This window comes from Corvus brachyrhynchos, unplaced genomic scaffold, assembly GCF_000691975.1.
Source record: "Corvus brachyrhynchos isolate BGI_N302 unplaced genomic scaffold, ASM69197v1 scaffold28, whole genome shotgun sequence".
Classification (NCBI taxonomy): Eukaryota; Metazoa; Chordata; class Aves; order Passeriformes; family Corvidae; genus Corvus; species Corvus brachyrhynchos.
In genome coordinates, this window is record NW_008246058.1 from 1,846,731 (window position 1) to 1,867,114 (window position 20,384).

Consider the following 20,384-nt stretch of genomic DNA (forward strand, 5'->3'; position numbering starts at 1 on the left):
AGAAGGACTTGACCAAAGTCATGAACAACCTGGTCTGATCTCACAGCTGACCCACCCAAGATCCCTTTCAGCCTATATTATCCTATAGACCATCTTCTAGCCTCTGCCACCAGTGCAAAGGCTTTGGAGGAAAGGGTGGGAATCACTCAGTGCTCAGGGACCGCAATATCGCCCAAGTGAAAGAGTTGGAGAAACAACCACATCCCAAGACCATGAAAGCCCAGAAGGCACCCCTGGGCACTGTGTCTTATGCTCCCCTCTGAACACGACAAACCCCAGTGCTGCATGCAGTCCCACAGTGACCCACACATGCAACTGTTCATCTCAGTTTGGGCATCAGTGGCCAAGGAACCTTTGTCCGTGTCCCATCTGCAGTGCACACACAGCCATCTTTCTCCCATGTGTATGTGTGTAAGTACACACACAGAGTTCCAGAACAAGCAGGATTCCCTAAGCCCCAAGTACAGGCCAATGCATGTACTCCACACTGCCCAAGGCAGCAGCCTCTGCTCCACAGGATGGAGATGCCTCTGCCCCACCAACTTGAAAGCTCTGGTGTGGGATGATCCAGCTACACTGTCAACATGGCCATATCATCTTCTCTTTCCCGTGTGTCACAAAGAGTGTTGGAGCAATGTCTTGCTTTCAGTCAAAATAGCTTATTTTGCTAGGACACAGGAAATGTTCACAACTGAGAATATGAAAAGGGACCTTACAGACAACACTACCGAGCTCCAGCTTCTCAAAAGGATCCATACAAACTACAAGGTGACTGTAGCAAGTATTGGGTTGGCAGAAAGGAAGAGGTGGAAAAGGAGAGGTTCATCTTCTCACCCCAGGTCACCAAGAAAGTCAGTGGCAGAGCCATAAATAAACCTCCTCCCCGCTATCCCAGAGTCTGGATGCTCCCTGTCCTCCTCATGCCTCTGCTTGATAGCCAAGCTGTGCTGGGAGGTAAAGCTGCCCTCCTCACGTGGCACATAACCATGCTTCTTTTTGGAGACCAAAAGACCCCTTGCCTAAGGGATGCTAGCTCCCCACCAAAAGTCAGTCCTGACCAAATATCACCTTTCAAAAATGCAAACTTGCATCCGCATTAAGAAACCTGTCCAGCTTTGATAATATGCTTGCCAACATGTTCTGAGATGTGGTCTTGTCTCACAGGGCCTTAGAGGCTCTAGGGGTTTATCCACATATGATTTTTTTGGTACTTGGAAGTGAGACCAGCAAGCATTTTTACACCTACCTATTCAAAGAGTTTTATTTTCAGTACAAAAGCGGGTATCAGACCACTCAGTTTCAACTTCTGCTGAAATTCCTGTGTGACCCAGGACAGCTCATTTCAAGCAGTTCTGAGTCCTCATAGTGACTTGTGCTAAACTAAATTTCTGTAACTGCACCCATACCAACGTCTGCATAAATCAGCAAGAGAAACCACAGCTTCAGTCAAAATTAGTACCTTCATACAGAAATAAAGATTAAAAAAACCCATGTCCACCTCCTTGTTGATAGGTAAGCTCTTGAAGCCAGATATACCTTCAGAAACAGCCTCCCTCTCCTCTTTCTACCCTCCCATTCCTTCAATCTCTGAGCTAGGCCTCAGGGCAATACTTTGCAACCTTGTTTGCCAGAGGAGAAGGATGCTTTCTGTCTGGGAAGCCGGGAAGACTGTGCTGGAGCAGAGCAGACCCCGGGCATGCAATTACCCAGGCAGCAACAACAATATGTTAATTCACTGGATCACTCTGAAATGAAGCACAGTGCAAGTCCCTGGAAAAAGTGAAAAGGAGCCTGTTAAGGAAACTGTGTGAAGGCCTTGTGCACAGCAGCCCCTTGGAGTCCAGACAAGGACAGACTTTGCACAGACATCATTTTTAGACCTGAACTGGCAGCCAGCATGCCTGCTCTTCCCACCGCAGAGCATCCAACGGGAGTGAGGGGAACCACGCTCAAGGCTGACAGGGGACATCGGGCAACATCCTTATTTTTAAGAGCTACAGACACATGGATTAGCCCCTGCAAGGGGCATCTGTGCAGCACTCACCCTGGGCAGATCACAGTCATAATGCTACACACCCTCTGTCAGTGTCCAGAGATTCCTCATACTTTCAGGAGAGCAGTCTTCTCCTTGGTGTCCGCAGCTGCCAAGTTCACATCCCATGCTCAACTCCTCTATTCAGTTGTCCAGAGCTCCTTATGTAACTTGTCCTCCAACAACAAACAACAAAGCCAACATAGCAAGGAGAGAAGAAGACTGAAATGGACCTTTGGTGAATTTGCTGTGAGAAGTCAATGCCCTCAGAAGGTCAGCACTGACTGACTACCTCCTGGTGCATCATCCTTCTCCTGCTGACTAACTCCTCCAACACCCAGACAGAAACTATGGCCTTGTGATGGCATCATGACAGAAGTAGTCTTGCACTCCTAAATCAGAAGGGATGCCTTGCTGCAGGCAGGAAAACTGGCCTCCCTCCTAGGGAAAACGGACAGAGGAAGAGTCACAAAGATCTCTACTACCTCCCTATGTTGGACTGACTGCCCACCTGCATACTATGAATGCAGCTTCCAAATATCACAAACCTTCTTGACAAGCAAGCAATGATTTCATCAAAGGCAAGAGCAGCTTTAAACCAGCATAGCCTCTTGTAGAGAACTTTCTGTTGTAATCCATACATAGATTAAACTCACCAAGTGGAAGACTTGCACACCAAAGCTCTTTCTACATAAGGCTGTTGACCACTGAGCTGATATATTGAGGTCAAAGGCTCATCTGTGCCAACACACTTCTTCAGGAATGCAAGTGTGGCTTTCATGCAAAAATACAGCTGTTACCCTGAGGAGCAGGGGCAACCAGTTTAATGCCAAGAAGTTTAAATTCAGTTCTTACATTGCACCAAAACTCCTGGGTTCCTGCACAAACGGGATTAGCAGCAGCAAATATCCAGAGAAAGTCTTCTGCTAGCTTCTGCTATGCACTGGCTTTTTTGGAGACAGTTTCTTAAGTGTAAGACTAAGAGAAATCTTGTTTAAAAATGCACCTGTTTTGCATGGATTGAGTTTTGCTCTCCAAGGAGATGGGGAAAGTAAAACACAAAACTAAGCTGCAAAGACAACAGTGCCTAGACATGAGGCCTGGCCTTTGCAGAACTCCTGATGGCTGTCGCTAAATGGGAGCACTATGCTGCCAGATGACGTGTCCCAGACAAGGTGAGTTTCCTGAAAAGCACTGACAACACGCGGTTAAAAGCTTGGTTCAGACAAGCAGCGAAACACGTCTGTTTTCTGAGCTGAAGGTTTTTGAGCTGAATATTCAACACTTTCCATGTTTGCTCTCTCACAGGTTATCTGGGCTGCACAATCAGCAAAACTGCAAAAACACTTGCTGGGGCTCAGCTACCAGGCAGTCTGTAATGGAGCTGTTCTGGAAGAAAACAGAAGTGTTATTGTGCTCGCGGCTGTCCCAATACAATTAGTCATATGTGATGGTGAGATACGCGTCCTCACAGAGCTCTTACTGCCTTGTCAACAGATGAAGTCAAAATGAAAACATCCTAACCATCAACAACTAACCTGAAAGCTGAACCATGAACCCTGAAAGCAGCCTCAATGTTACAAAGAGATTTCTTCCCTGCAGAAGAAGACAGCTGGAATCCTTCCACCTGTCCTCCTTTTCTTCTTCTCATATAATTTCTTGACACTGCTCAATGGAATAACGTTTTTTTCTTTCATCTCTCCACTCAAGCAAACCTTCTCTCCTCCAGCTGAGTGATGCTGTAGGGCCAGAAGAAACCACACTTGAGGGAAGAAGAATAAAAGGCCAGAGCTTGGGTGGTGGGAAACAACATCCCAGTTATCTTCTCTGCGTTACCTCAGACAACTTCCCCAATGCTGCTTTGTCTCATTTCCCCACTGAAATAGCAAGTTCTCCAACATACTGGGTGACTACCTGGCCTGGTGTTACCAATCTGGGGTTAATACTGACAAAATCAGAGGAGGCTGATGGTGTGCCTAAGCTTCCCTTACACGTCAGCATCTCATTCGGTCACACAGCGATATTCAGCACAACCCAGACCATGGCTTCATGCAGCATTTCTCTACTTGTACACTTCACAAACATCTCTGTTGGTGTCTTTTAGCTCCAAAGGTCTTGGCAAACATTCCCTATCACAAGAGCACCACTTCCATGGTGGAAGCTTAGGAAATCCACTTTCTCTCTTCACCACTTGACAGACACGATTTGACAGGACATATTTTTGCATCTAAACTAACGAGAGATGGAGAGGACTGTCAAACAAATGGGTGGAGTTCGGCTCATGGCTGGTACCAGGAGTAGAACATCAGAATGCCACTCAGTTGTTGGGACTTCTCTAGCTGGAACGTTACCTGTCCAGGAGGCACTACACTGATCTCAAAAGGATCCTGTGGTCACTGAAAGAAGGACCCTGGATCTATGCATGCATTGCACGATGGCAGACCTGGGAGCAGACACCCAGCAGTTCCTCTTGATAACCATTATGGAATTCATTTGGAAAGAAAATTCTTTTTCAGAAGCCTCTTCCCCAGCACTTACAAATCTTTCAAGATGCAATTTGCACTGCCAGGGCTCACAGCAAAGTACAAGGGGAAGCATGCTCTGCTCCATGCTGAGGGTGGCCAGCAAGACAATGAGCTGCTCAGTGGCTCCACATCCATGTCAGAGCTCGTAACGGAAAACAAATCTTCCAGATTTGGGTGACTCCCAGGCCAAGTCTCAACCAAACCCACACATCTGCGCTCAAGCCAAAGAGCAGACACACAGCAAGACTGAAGAGCAATTGCTGTAGGTTGCCATGGCAGTGTGCATGGGTGATTTTATCACCCTTATCAGCTGCCACAGCACTTACGTTCCATTATCAGAGAACACTGGTATTTTTTTAAGGGTGAAATAGGTGGGAGAAGCAGAAAATCAGTGTCAGCCAGAAGACAGAAGTCAGCACACAAAGCAGGAGCCCTTGCTTTGAACGAGCTGCCTCCCAAGGGCACACGGACATTTACCCAGCCCCGGGCTTGTGCTGGAGATGACGGGTGATGCTGGGCTGCCCAGCAGCCCCCAGCCCAATGAGCTCTGCCCTGCACAGAGGGATGCACAGCCCTCCAGGGAGCACAGCAACAGCAAGCGGAGGGTACTCGCCTGTGCTCTCCACGGAGCCGAGGGAAGTAGGTCAATCCTTCTGCTTTGCTGAGCCTTTTGGCAGGTCGGCGCTGTGCTGCCGTCGCCACTCGCAGCTCGTCACTTGCGCCGCGTGACAGCCACGTCGTTCAGAAGTTAACGAATTCAATACATCTAATTAAATCAACCTTGGCATCCATTCAAAACCCATCTCATGGCTTTTTTTTCTTCCTGCCTTTTTATTCCCTGCGTTTGTTATAAAGAGACCCAGCGAGGAGAGATGCAAGAGAAGGTTGCCAGGGGGTGAGCCAGTTTTTATCTCTTTATCTCAGTTTTTTATCTCTTCTTTATCTCAGTTTTTATTTCCCTGCTGCTCTCCTATCATAGAATCATTAAGGTTGAAAAATATCTCCAAGATCATCAAGTTGTTGCAGAGATGCTTTGTTTTCCTCAAGGGAATTAAACAAATCCACATGGCATTACTCCTTATGCCTCTTTCTTCCTCCTGTGCCCTAGACAGAATGACCTTTTCCATCTCCTTGCAGACTTTGCAAACAGAGTCCAACACACCCTGGCAATCCCTTGGCTGCTGACTCTCACCACACTGAACATGGACTTGGCAAGCAAGCCAAGCTGGCATGGCTGGCAAAGGGAGGGCACATCAAAGTGTGACCTGCAGCCTCTGGGCTGGGCTGGACACTCTGCAAGGAGGGAGCACATCTTCCACCACCAGACTGAGCAAAGCCAGAAAGCAGAAGGGAGAACCCTGGAAGAGGCTCATGCCAGACAGGGTCTCCTCTGGCTGCTCTCCCATGCAGCTCCCAACTTACACCATATGCCAGCACTGCTTGATGGATGTGGTCGTGAACATGGGATCACACTGGAGAAGCCATCCAAGACAGGCTAGTGGATGGCCACAGAGCTCTAGAAAAAGACCGCAGGATGAGGGGCTGCCATTTCCACCACATCCTCGGTGACACTGGGACACACTGGAGCGCTGCCCACATCTGCCCTCTTTCACAGACTGACATGGACACTGGGATCACCCTGTCCAATCTCCCATGTCTCTTCACTATAGCAGATCCTTCCTCTTCCACCAGATCTTCTGCCATGTCCTCCCTGCCCTGTGACCGCCACCCGAAGTCAGGATGATGACACAACCCGCTGCCTTTCTGTGCCATGACTCACAGATGCCAACAAAACTGCCATTCCCAGTTGCAGGAGTTTAATTAAAGGCATTTGGATCATCCCAGAAGAACACTCTTCTGGCCTGGATCCTAGGAGAAAGTTTATTGTTTTTCCATTTCTTCATGTTTTCTATAGCCTTGCTCAACTGGGGAATCAGGACTAGGGAATATGCCAGGTGCTACCAGACCAAGGCTATGCTGTTTCTTTCAACCAAGCATTGTTTCCTACTTAGATTGATATGAAAGATCTCTCTGCCAAAGAGGGAAGTGTTTTGTATCTGTATGATGGCATTACACACAGAAATTCACCTGCAGTCTGTTCCCTGCTATCACCTCAAAGCCGTTCTTGGCCCACCTGCTCAAAATGCAGCTGTTTACCTTCCATGTCTGCACTATTTCCTCTCCTTTAATCCACTCTCCATCAAAATAGCTCCTAAAATACTCACAACAATTCTGGGTAGCTCTTCCTCCAGTCTTCTGAAATGACACCATGCTGTGGTGTTGCTTTGCTGCCCAGGAGAAGTCAGTGCACTGGAAAAGCTCTGGCTCCCAGCACTGCAGCTGCTGCAGATGGGTGTCGTTCTCCTGGCAAGAAAGGACATTTCATGCAAAACCTACTGCTCATCCCTTCCTCAGGACTATGAAAATAGTCTTAAAAGCGCTTTGTACTCCTCTGGTATGTACCAGAAGAGTACAAAATATTCCTTTGCCCCCTGGTAGAGGATGTTACACGAGTCTCTTCGTGAGCGCAGGAAGTTGTTTCTCTGCAAGAAAGCTGCCCCTCCTCACACAGGAAAGATGATGTGCAATGCTCTGCCAGGCTCAGGATCAACAGTGCCCTCTGACCCCTTCCTTGCCTTTTGCATGTCAGCCATGCACATGCCAGGCTGTGCACAAGCAGAGGAGTACTCCTGGGTTGGAGGAAAGTAATGGGAGTAGGGGATACAAATTCAGGGCAATTATCCTGGCTGCTGTGAAACAGCACATCTTCCCCAACAGCACTGCTGTCTGTGAGAGTCTCTCCCATGTGCTGACTACTTGCTCTGTGAAAAACACATTTACATTTCTGTTTACATTTCCTTCAAACTTGTGGAGGGCTGTGAGCCCTTGGCACAAGAACCCTCTGCACTCCCTTGGAGGAGAGAGGCCTGAGGGCAAAAAGAACCTCCCAGAGATAAGCAACCTTCCTCGGGTCATGGTGACAAAGGGAACCACCCCCAGCATGCCTTGTTTCTATATGGTAATAGCCTGTACCCAGCTGGGTAATTGGTTTCTACCCCACCCCCTGCCTTTCCCACAAAAAGCCCCTGTTTCTGCCCCTGAGGAGGGAGCCTTTGTCCCTGGCCTTACATTCACAGACAATTAAAGCTACCTCTGTTAATGCCAAATGAGGTTCCTGTCTCTCTGTCCCCGAGTTCTCCTTGGGTGATTTCACAAAGAGCTGATTCACAAGGGCTGGAATCACTTGTAGCTGAGAAATTGCTACACTTGTTGAAATCACCTGCTGCCCAGGGAGGCCTGCCACTGCCCCTGGAAGAGCTGTTCTTTGCAGGATGCTCTCTGTATGAAGGTCCTGGCACACCAGTGCTGACCAGCATCGGACCCCCTGCGATACAAACTGATCAGATTTGAGCAGGGCAGTTACATGACCCCATACAACAGAAGCCTTCCTAGCCATGCCGGTGGCACTGGGTGCTGCATGAATGCAGAGGAAGAGGCAGGCTTGGAGGAGATGCAGGTGACCCCAAGAGAAGCCAGGAAGAGCAAAAGCCAACAGAGTTTCAAGCAGTGGTCCCTCATGGTGCCCAATTAACCAGCAACTCTCCTTTGCAGAGCAAAAGTTAGTGAGAGATTCTGGTGGGTTTAAGAAGGGTGGGTGACGGGAGCTGCTCTGACTTTCAAACACAGAAAGAAATGGGGTAACCACTAAGTGCAGAGCAAACACCACTGTCTGTGGGGTTCTGGGCTCTTCACAGTGGATTTTGCAACTGGCTTTCTTCAAAGGATGAAGAAGTGTAAGCAAGACCCATCTCTGTGTTTCACATTACTGTTCCAATCAGGAATGATACAGTTTACAATGATGTGGTTTGGACTGCTGAAACACATCAGGTTCTAACCTCTACAACACAGACCTAGGAGCTGCTGGAGCAGAGACAGGAGAGCAGTGATTTGCACTTCCACAGTGATAAAGAAACCAGAAGCTGCCTTTGACACTCATACACATACAGCATGTTAGTGAGTGCAAGTGGAACGGTGTCCTTAGAGGAAGAGCCATCAGCTCAGCATCATCTTTGCACTCTATTTTTTATGTTTTCTCTTGAATAACCTTCTGATGCAAGAAGTCCAAAAAGATAAACTAATTCTAATGCATTTGGCTTTTTACAACATTTAGGTACATGAGGGACCAAATGGTAGGACAGGTGAACAACCCACATGCCCTTGGAACAAACAGCATCAGCTAGGGAGCTTTGCCATCCCTTCAGCAGCAATTTCTCTTTCTTGCATCTTCCTCTCTCCCAGTCCTAAATGGTGGGTCCCAGGAAAATTACTGGCAGGGATAGGAGAAAAAATTCCAGAGGACCAGTGTTACCAGTGTTTTCAAATCCTGTGCACTCTTCTATGTCTTCCAGGTAACACAAAGCAACTAATATCAGCCTGCTTCAGGGCTGGCCTGGGTCACACCACAGCTGCTTCCAACCCCAACTCAGCCAGGACCAGCCTGCATAGACTTCCCAAAGAGGATCCTCATCGCCCCCCTGAGCCCAGCCTAGCCAAGGTCTACAAAGCACTGAGACAAGCGAGCAGCACAGGGCAGTGCGAGTGATTCAGCCAGCCCAAGGCAGAAGGCTGAGACATTTCACACCACTGCTGCCAATGTCTCCACTGCTGGCAGGAACACTGTGGGGCCACGACAGGAAATTGGGTCTTAATCACCATCTCACTTTTCATTCCCCACTTCAGTTCTGCTATTTTAGCAGCTGCTGCGAGCTGGCTCCACACTTTCAGATGAGCAGCCGTTGGGGCACAGAGTTTAGCTTGAGTGTTTTCAGGCTGCAACTCCAAATGCAAAGAGAAAAATGAAGCTGGGGGAGGCTCAGGGTAGTGATCTGGCAGCAATCAAAGCTTTAAGACACAACCAAACAAGCACCAGTCTCTTGCACAGGCTGACACTACCTGGGACAGGCAGCCAGGCTGGTGAAGCCATATGGGCAGGACACTGGTATTGTGCAGACCTACTGACTGGGCTTGCTGCCCACTTAGGACAGCTGCGAGACATGGTCCAATGCAGATGTGTCTCCAGGTGCTTCCCCTCCTCCTTGTTCATGGTACATCTAAAGACCTGCTGCAGTAGCAGAGCCCGCTGTAGCAGCTCCCTGCTCAAGCTCTGCAGCAGCCAGGGAGAACCCCCCTTGCAGGGAGGGAAATCTGCTGCCACTGTAACCAGAGCAGATGGCAGAGCCAGCCACGTACACCTGCACCAGGGATCATCTAAAAGGGAGAGGGTGTACTGGGACCTGGAAAGAGACATGGCTAGAGCTCACTGGCACAACCATCCACGTGCACCAGCACAAGAATGTGCACCAAATGCCCATCAGCCCATGCTCCCCATGCTCACATGGCCTTTGGACCTCCAGAAGGCAAGTGTTAAAATTGTGAAATCCTTGAGCCAAGACAGAAAGCAACCTTCGTCACAAAACTAATTAAATCTTCGGGAAAAAGGGAAAAGTGACAGTATTTACTGTCCACATACTGCCTCAAACAATAGTATTCCTGAAAAGGTCTCACACTCCTCTTGTGCCATGCCCTGAAGTCCTACCTTTGCCTCCCCATCACATCCATGGGTCACAGCTGCGGTGGGTGCACAGACTGCGGGTGACTCAGCCACTGGCAAATTGCAAATGACCTACACAGAGTTTTCCCTTCTCCAAGCTGGCCTTGATCTGACCACCATCTTCTTCAGAAGTGGATGGAAAGTCAGTCTTGCTGCAAGAAGGGGTCACTAAACTTGCTTTAACACACCCCCCCCCCAGCCCAGCAAAGCTTGGGGCACGAGCATTGCTAGAGCAGGTGTAGGATTCATCTCACCCACCCTAGAGCCATCTGAAGTATCGTATTGAGTCGAAGTGAGCTGGCTGGGGCACGCCACATCTCATCAGAGAAAGGTGTTTGCAGTGTTGGCATCTGTATCCAAACAAGTTGGCACGGGGTGTTTCTGCAGGCGATGAAGAATCTGCCACACAGCCAAGGAAGATGAAGGTGCAATTCATCCCATTCATCAGATCCATCACACCTTAAACCCCATGGACAATGTTGACTAGATCTCCCCTGGCTGCAGCATAAACCAGAAGCTGCACTGCTGACCTACATGGGGAGGGTGCCATGAGATGGCTCCCACCTTGCCAACCAGTCCAGCGTAAAAAAGCAGACACTTCCAGAGGGCAAAACTGCTCTCAAAGCCTAACTTCAGCACCTGACATGTCACTGCCTCCACCTCAGTGCACTCCCAGCCTTCGATCCTCCACCCCTCCAGTTAAGGGGAGGCCGAATAGATATGCCACATTTCAGCTTCCCATCTGGTGCTCCAGTTCTCCCAGTAAGCAAAGATGGGTTTGTGCTCATACAGAGCAAGGGATAAGGTACAGGTACGGCACGCAAAGCCCATCCTTAGCCCTGCCTCTGTGGGTAGCAGCTTTTGGCAAGCGGGCAGGTTGGGAACTAGGAGCAGCAACATCTCAAACAGCTCCACAGGGATCCATTTCACATGAGGATGGTTATCAGAGCATGCAGATGAGTAGTACCTTCAGCACAGCTGTATTAACACAACTCAGTAAAACTCCCTGAGACTCCAAGACAGAAAATGCCACATGGGCAGCTAATTTCCACCTAATAGCACATTTTCCTCTAGCAGAAGTTATAGACTGCAAGTGCTTCATGAGCCATTTGCATGAACATTTGTAGGCACTAGTGAGGAACTCAGAAACTTAATTATCGCTTTTAAAATGACCTGTGTGACTTAAAAACCTATTTGGACTTCAGGTGCCCTGGGATCTGTAATCCCTGATCTAGTTGCTCAACTGGCACAATCTTGAAGTTACCATACACGCCACTCACATTGTTCTAAATTGTTCTACCTACTCACCAAACCCGCAAACATGCCCCCAAATCCACCATCCCAAACTGACAGAGAAGCAAAACCCCAACGACGACTTCCTTATCCTTGTCCACTACCTGCCTGAGCTTCCCAAATGATGGCAATAGTACAAATCCCCTCTACTGGGGTCAGCAAACTTTCAGCATGAACACATGCCCAAGCATCTTTAGACACATATATATTTAGGGAAGTTATTATGCTTCTCGGAAACTTTTTGCAATACTCTTACCAAGGCTCAGCAGCAGTTTTTAGAGCCCGGTGGCAGTTCACAGCTTGAACCAAAAGACACATCAGGCGCAAACCCTCTTACTAATAATGGCCTGCAGGGCTGGAAAGCCCCTGTGCCTCTCTCAGCCCCGGGCTGCAGTGAGGTGACATGCCTGGGTGCTCAATTTGAATATGTATAGCTGAGACCACCACGGGGAAGCACAGATCCTGCCTCTGAGCTGCCATCCTGACCCCAGTGATGCAAGGTGAGTGAGGCAGGGCCTTGTGTTCTCATTTCTCTACCCCAAAAATATTTCCACCAAGTGATGGTTAAGAGCATTTGTCAGAGTTTTGGGGTTTTTTTTAGGCATGTCAATGCAGAAGGATATGCCCCAAGTGGTAAAATTCCTGATACCCCGACCCTGGCAGTCACTGACTGATGCTACATAATCCCCCAAAGCCAAACGCCCACCCTTTCTACCAAGAGCAACACCAGATTATCACTCAGAAAAATTTAGTCCTGAGATTGTTTCACAGCATGTGAATATCTGATGCAGAGCCTAAAGGGAGGAGGCCTTAAAGGCATTTTCTACTCTATAAGGCAGGGACCTAACTGAGACTACGTTACAAGCCCTCATGCAGGGGTTTCTGCTGGAGCCAGATGCAGTATGTGTTTTTTTACACATGAGCAGGACACAGTTCTTTATTCCAAAGTGCCACAACAGCCTGAAGAACAGAAGCTCCGATGAATGTAGCAAAGTATCAAAATCATAGAACCACAGAATGGTTTGGGTTGTAAGGGACCTTCAAGGATCATCTAGTCCAACCCCCCTCTGCCATGGGCAGGGACAGCTCTCACTAGATCAGGTTGCTGAGAGCTCTGTCCAGCCTAACCTTGAACACTTCCAGGGATGGGGCATCCACAATTTCTCTGGGTAACCAGCTCTAGTGTCACACCATCCTCACAGTAAATGCACAGACCCAAATCATGCCCCTGGAACACAGCACAGGTCCTCAAGCCAGATTTTTTCGTCCTGGGCTCTGGCTCATGTTTGCTGAGAAGTCAGGTGCAGCACCTGACACGCCTCCACTGCCCCACTGGAAAGTCCTGCCCCAAGCTGCTGCTGGTGAAAGGGACACACTGCTCAAGCCACAGCTGCTCAGCCATGGCCCAGCACCTTCATGGAAACCAAACATCCTCAGCAGTTTAAGCCATGGCATGAACCACAGGTGATGCCCAAGAGTGTGGTACAGGCCCCAGCCACCCCCAGTGACATCCCCAGTGACACCACCCACACACACTGACATCACTGGCATGGCCCTCGCTGCAACACTCCCTTGCAAGATTTCTCCTTTTAACACCAAATTTCCCTCACTGCTGTATGGCGCTTTGCACCCGTCCAAGGTAAAGCCACCTCAGTCGCCTGCCACCCCATGTGGGTTAACACCTCCCCAGCAGCTCCTGCCATCCTGTACATACCCTCTACCTTCACAGCTCAGCTCCTTTTGCATCTCCCCCAAGGGCAGGCTCCTTTCTCTTGCTCATCACTTCTTAAATCTCATCATCTATTGCTCACACAGCCTTGAGCCCAGTGGTTTTGGAAGCAGAGGAAGGTTCAGACACATGCTCTCAGGTACCCTGCAAATTTGTCCCTGAATGTAGTGATTCCAGGGCCTCACATAGAACTGGGCACACTGGGTACAACTCTCACTTGCCATGCAGTCAACATTTTTTTTTTTTTTTGCACTTTATTGAGGCCAGTATTTTGCCCTTAATGACTTGAAAGTAACATGCCTTACCTGTTTCTGCACCTTCCGGTTTGTTCTCCTGAAGAAGGGGTATAATGGCTCTGAAAAAAAACAAACAAAACAAAAAACCCCAAAGAATCGAGGAAAGCCACTAATGGCATCTATTAAAAAGACAAATATTGCATGTCCTGGAGAACAGCTATAAAGCTGCAGCTTTTCAACAGTAGCTTTCACTTCAAGGTGACATGAGCTGCCCCATACCCTGTACCCCACTGAGGGAAGCAAAACATCCCCTGTGAACCCTTCAGATGGACAAACCAAGGAGAAAAGGTGTCAGAGACCAAAAGCACATTCATGAAAAAGCATGGGTGGTGAAATTAAGGTTCCTGGCTCTTGGTATCACACTACAGCTGTTATAAAACAGGATATCCATCTCAGCAGCACAGCTATCAATACTCCAGCATGAGTCATCTGCAATACTTATCTAATGGTGAGTAAGCTGCTCCTGTTGGTCATACTTTCCAGATAAATCTGTGAAGAAAACAAGAAGAAAAAACCTATCAGAAGATTTTATCAAAGAAATAAAATGTAGGGGATGGTATCTGGTCAGCAAGACAGCACCCAAAGTGGCAGAGGGACAGGTGGTTTGGGGGTCATTGGATGAGACATGCACACCAGGAGCTGCAAGACAAATATTAGGGCCCACATGGAGTGTGAGTGAAGTACCACTAAATCAACCATAGTATGACCCTTCCTGCTTGTGGATGCTTCAACCAACACCTATGGCACAGCACGACGCAGCTTTTGGGACTGGGACTCAAATGTACAGATGTGTCAGTCTGGGGGGTTTGTGCTAATCCCTTCCTTGCTTGGCAGTGAGTGTTTGTCCAAGTAAGGACACAGTGCTCAGGAAGAGTTGCTTGGGGTCAGTGTCTTTAACATCCCAAAGAGCTGTGAAACTGCAACCCAGCCACGCACTGGGTGCAAAACAATCCTGGACACGGGGGATGCTTCCTCACCTCCTCCAGTTTTGACCAAAGCACAACAACTAAGTTGCAAATAATTTAGTGGTGAAAATAATGACAGAAAAAGATAAAGACACCTTCTTTCAAATCTGTTTGATGAAAGCAACCCTGAATGACTGCACAGGCTCATTTGCACCCAGCCATATGCGACCTTTGTGTTTGCTGCCTGCCTGTCCCTTGGAGGATTCTGGTGAGCCACAGGAGCTGAGGCCAAGCCTTAGCGAACTTTCTCACAGAGAAATCGCTGCTGGGGAGGTGGAGGAAATACCCCAAGGGTCTCCCAAGAAGGTTGAGTCATTGCATGGGTGTCTCACAGAGATTTCAGAGGGGAGCTGGGGAGAGGGGGCTGTGAGGGGAGAAAACTCCAAATACCTCCCCAGCTTCACATGTCAGAAAATGAGAGAAAACCCCATGCATGAATCACCCTGTCATGGTATCTCAGAGCCACCAATGCGTTTCACACAGGCTGCCATGCAGGCTCCTGCCAGCATAGAGGAGTCCATTTTCTGTTCTCGCAGCCCAGCTGGGAGGCTTTGTGGGCAAGGGGATTCCAGGGTGGGCACAATGCTTCTGTCAGCTTGCCTGCAAGTGGGAAGAAGCACAAGGTCATGGCTGTGGGGACCAACACAGATCCACCAAACCCCAAGACCTCCACACCCAAGAGTGAAGCCTGAGATGGCTACTTCCGTCTCCTCCTATCTAGAAGGGACTGGAAAAAAGAGCTCTTGTCATGGCTAGCATTTCATAGAATCACAGAATGGTTTGGGTTGGAAGTTGACCTTTAAAGATCATCTTGTCCAAATCAACTGATGTGGGCAGGGACAGTTTCCAGGCATAGTAGACCAGGTTGCTCAAAGCCCCATCCAACCTGGTCTTGAACACTTCCAGGCATGGGGCATCTACAACTTCTGTGGGCAAACTGTTCCAGCATTTCACCACCCTCATCATAAAAAATTTCTTCCTCATGTCCAAACTAAACCTAGCCTCTTTCAGTTTAAAATCATTCCCTCTTGTCCTATCACTCCATGTCCTTGTCAAAAGTCTCTCTTCAGACCTCTTGTAGCCCCTTCAGGTGTTCTAAGGTCTCCCCAGAGCCTTCTCTTCTCCAGGCTGAACAACCTCAGCTCTCTCAGCCTTTCCTCACAGGTGAGATGCTCCAGCCCTCTGACCAGCCCCATGGCCTCCTCTGGACCTGCTAAAACAGGTCCATGTTCCTCTCATACTGGGGACCCACTGCTGGGCCAATTTCACACTGCATCCCCAGCACTGCTCAAGGTGACCTCTGTTTTCCTTACCTGCCCTGGGAACAAAGGCTTTTGTCAGACAAGTGCAGGAACTGACACAATCAAGAACAAGCTTGACTGTGTTTTTCCTCTGGGTTAAATTTTGTTCAAGTCAGTGGTGCATTGCTGCAGGACCAGGCACACCCAGGCACCACCAGCAGGGATGGGATGGAAACCAATTTGAGAGAGCAAAGGCAGAGTGACCAGCCCCTCTGGAATGGACACACTCATACTGGATGAAAAGGGCCACATAACCACAACCTCACACAGTCATCCTCAGCACTTAACTGTATCAACCTTGGAATAAAAATGATTCCTTCATTGGAGCACAGGCTCTATATGAGGACAGCCATTTAGAAATAAAACCAGGCCAACTTATTCTGTCCTGAAACCTCAAGCTTATTTTCATTATATACATTTTACTTCTTTTTTTTTTCTTTTTTTAAAGGATTGAGAAGGGTCTCTCTGGGGCATGAACTCCATATGCATTAACCTCAGGCAAACACATGATCCTGCCCAGAAACAAACCAAACACCTTAATCCCAACACTCTTATTTAAAAGCTTCCCTGAAAACAAGAAACTTTCTTTTTATGTTCAGCCTAATTACCATCATGACAAGCGAGATCCATTTGCTCCTGAAGCACCAGAATCCTTCTGCCTCAGACGGTCATCTCCTCCCTGATACACCTGTACTGGGCTTGAACAAGCAACCTGCTGCTCCAGGCTTTTCCATCCCAGGTCTTCCTGTCCACCTCTTCCCATTTGAATTTATCTGAAGAACATGAGAACTGGACCCAGTCAGCACTCCTGGAAGGACAACTTGTCCTCTATGAAAGCCCCGTTTTTCTAGACTCTCCTTTGAAACCTTCCTACTAGAGTCTTTAATTTTGGGTTTGGGGCTTGGCTTGGTATTTTTTGTTTCAGTTATGCTCTGTGATCAAAATTGCCTTTAAAATGTCTAAACATGCATTTCATACAAAATTAGCATTGAGGGAAGAGGGGGAAAAAACTGTCATATGTTATTGCCAGGATGCAAATAAAGCACTGAGGAACCGAACTGGCCACAGATGTAATCTAGCCCTGTCAGTACTTTGCAGCACGTGTGATACAATATTAGACACAAATTAGGAGACTCCAGCAAATGAAAAGACCATTTTGCCAGCTTCATTTCTGGTGAAGAAAAAAAAAATAGAGAGTTCTATTTGGTCTAATATAGCATTTAGCCTAGCCAGTTTTGCAGGAATAAAAAGAATAAAATCAATAATAACCTATGTAGCAACCTATCACAGTTCTGCACATTTCTATTGGGAAATAGACGTAGCTGTATTACAAGGATTACCCATCTGTATTACGATACAAAGGCAAACAAACGTACACTGCCAGCTTCGGACCAAGGCTTTGGAATTTACAGAAGCAAGGAAAAATCAACAGGGGCTTTGCCTGAATAAAGACCGCTGGTTTAAGCATACATGGCTTGTGCCAGTGTTCAGTGAACCAGCTTGGCTGGCATGTGTGTGTGCACAGTTAAAGATAACTATCTCGATATATTTATATCAAAGAGGGGGAGCGAAAAAAAACCTCGCATGCAAAACATGGTGACGTTCACACAGATCTTACAGATCTGGAGGCAATGAGCAGTGCTCTCACAAAGAGGTCATAGCGCTCGAGTTAATAACTCTCTGATGTGGGCATTTTCTGAAAGGGGAGCTCATTTGGCTGCCTCTACAACTGCTGTTGTACACAAAGTTGTTGCAAAAGTCACATAGCAAGCATGCAGTGAGGTGATGCAGCACTGCAGTCATCCAGTTACTCATTTTCTGCATGCTGGAGAACATTTTTGGGTTCCTAATTTTGGGCTTGGAAGTATGGAGATTGGATTCTTAAAAGAAAATGTGTGAAAAAGTCTGTTCCTCCTAACTGCTAATGTGTCTGTTTGCTTAGGTAGGACCCTCGTGCTGGTACTGGTGAAGCAGTTGTGTTTTTAATGGAGCAAAATTGCAGTCACTGGTAGAATTCAAGAGAACTGCAGCTTCCCATCATCTCCTCTGCAGTCATCTGCTGGATCTGCATCTGGTTCGGTAACTCAGCTCCATGCAGCTGCTCCAAGTGCACCTCCCAATCCCTACAGTAACTACTAATTCTCTTGGGTGTAAATACAGCCGTCATCTAAGATGTTTGCAGCCATTAATTAAATTTCCAGCTCTAGGTACTGCAAGATGCTATCTCTCTTCGAAAGCAGCAGCCTTGACTCAGCACACGCCGGAGAGAGGGAGAAACCGTGCTTCTTCACTTTCTTGAAAGGTCAGCGAGGGAACGCCCCGGAAACCCTGAGTAGTAACACCTCATCCTTAACCCAAGTACAGGAGCTGTATTTAGGCAGCTGACTGATCACAAGAGCTACAAGGACACGTGTCTGCTCAGCAGCAACCAACTGGAAATGCGGATGCCTTTTATTAGCCGCCCTTGTATTTAGCTTGGCTCGGAAAAGCGTGGTGCTCCGCTGGTGGATCCTGCAGCGTATGGAAGAGCAGTTATTAGTGAAGCTAATTACAAACAACGTGGCTACTTAGAGGGCTAAAAATAGTGTGGTGTATTAATAGATGGAGTGAAAACTGGGACAGGGAAGATGACGATTCTGATCTGGAGCACGGCAGCATCCTACACGATCTCGGGTAATTCTCTTCATCTGTATGTTTTGTTCTCACAGTTTACAAAGCAGGCAGGAAAACCTCTTCTCAGAAAGGCTGAGAGGCTGAATTCCTCAGCATCCAGGAGCACTGAGAGGTCCTCTCTTGTATCTCCACACATGTGGAAAACATTCCTGTGTCAGCTGAACTGGCTGCGTGATAATAATTTCACGCCATTTATGTGGCAACTCAGGTGACGTTCCCAGAAAGCTGTAACATTTACCTTAAATACCTGAGTTCACTAGTCACTGATCAAAGGAATGCAGCCTTTGAAAAGGGTTTCCAGTTGACCTCGAGCTGCTGGAGCAGAGTGACAAGTGAAACCCTCAGTGCCCGCCACCAATCTGCAGACAGGAAGACCACTGCAAAGGGGGAAGCGTCTGACTCACTTATTCTGTGCAAATTTTAACCAATTTAAAAATCTCATGATTTGCATCTAGCTAATGACCAGAGATACAAAGACTTGTAATGACATCATAAACCCCTCTGCCTCCCCACCAGAAAAGCACAGTCTCAGCCCAGCACCTGAGAGCACACACAGGAGAAATCAAGCTCTTCCTTCCCCTAGTCTGCAATCTCTCAGTCAATCTAATAACAAAAACAAACAAGCCCCTGGCTACCATTCCAGGCTGGACAAACACCACTGCTGTGCTGGAGGACATCTCCTGAACAGCAGGAGACCACACCAGCCACCAGAAGGAAAGGACATGAGGAGCCACAGCTTGTGTCCCAAATCCCATATGTCCCAGAGAAGCTGCAGCGCCAAACCTGGCCAGCCTTGCAGGCACCATGTGGGCTACCATCTCCCAGACTTCCAGGCTTCCTCTGAAACTTCACAGTGCTGCTGGCTACATGCAGGGTAGCTAGATGTGTGCAACCCCCTGGTCCATCCATGCAAAGCTGCATTTGCGTGGATCAATGCACTGTCCCAGGATGCCAAATAACCCCTCTACATCTGTCCCTCTGATACAGCTGTTTCTATGAACAATAAAAACAAGAGGTCTTTAATAACGATGCATCTGCTGTGTTATAGGAGATCTGTGAGACTCCTAATAACTACAGTGCAACATACCTTAGTGAGTAAGAAAAGGGAGTGGAAAATTAATGTGCCTAGCATTTGCAGAGGGATTCATCTATTTATTTAAGACAGAGGGCATGCCTCTGAAATGAGACGATGCAATCCCACGGTCAGTGACAGTCCTACCTTTGCATTGATGTAGGAGAGATAAGACTCTGCCCTTGTGTTTTGTTAGCTCCTGCTCAAGAGTTCAAGATGATAAAAAAAAGAAAACGCAAACCCTGCAAGAAAACATAAAAGCCACAAACCATACCAGTTTCAATACAAACAAACAGGAATGTTTTCTTAAGCCTTTTCTACCGTGGCAGGAGCGAGATAAGTGGACCTTTTATATGAGTGTTGTGAAAACAGCTGCAGGAAGATAACAAAAATTGAAATATATGTCAGATGCAACTGTCAGCTACTGTCAGCGCAGGCTGCAACTGCTCCCACGCTTAATCTCCAAGACAAGCAAACAAAAACATTTAACAGGGCTTCCAAAAATCAGCATCTCTCAGCTGCACAACTGGATTCCTAACCAGGAGGGGTGATGGCACCCCTTAAGAGGAGGTTGTGTCCCAGAGGCAGAGAGCCAAGCAGGAAGAGGAAGGATGGAGAGTGGAAGGAAGAGACACAGGAAGGAAGAGCAGTCTCCTTCCTCCTCCATGTTTCCCTTCCTCCTTGCTCTCATGGTACCAAATTTCTCACGCCTTCTGCCACCTGTCATGTTTTCTAGTGGACATAAATTCCTTTACCACCCTCAGGAGCAGAAGCTCAGTGAAACCTAAAGATGCTTCAAGAGCCAAGCGTGGTCCAAGGCAGCCCAGTTTCCCCACTGAGCTCCAGCAGACCCAGGAGAAGACCTAGCCCAAGGCTGAGGTGCTGGA

The 20,384-nt window shown here is 47.9% G+C and overlaps 1 long non-coding RNA gene across 1 annotated transcript in view; it reads right to left on the minus strand.

Annotated features, from left to right (window-relative positions):
- Positions 1-12,557: 12,557 nt before the first annotated feature.
- Positions 12,558-20,384, minus strand: part of LOC108449593 — a 75,598-nt gene continuing 67,771 nt past the window's right edge. The window contains exon 4 of the long non-coding RNA XR_001865815.1: positions 12,558-13,975. This is a non-coding gene — a long non-coding RNA (uncharacterized LOC108449593). The remainder of the gene's footprint in view (positions 13,976-20,384) is intronic.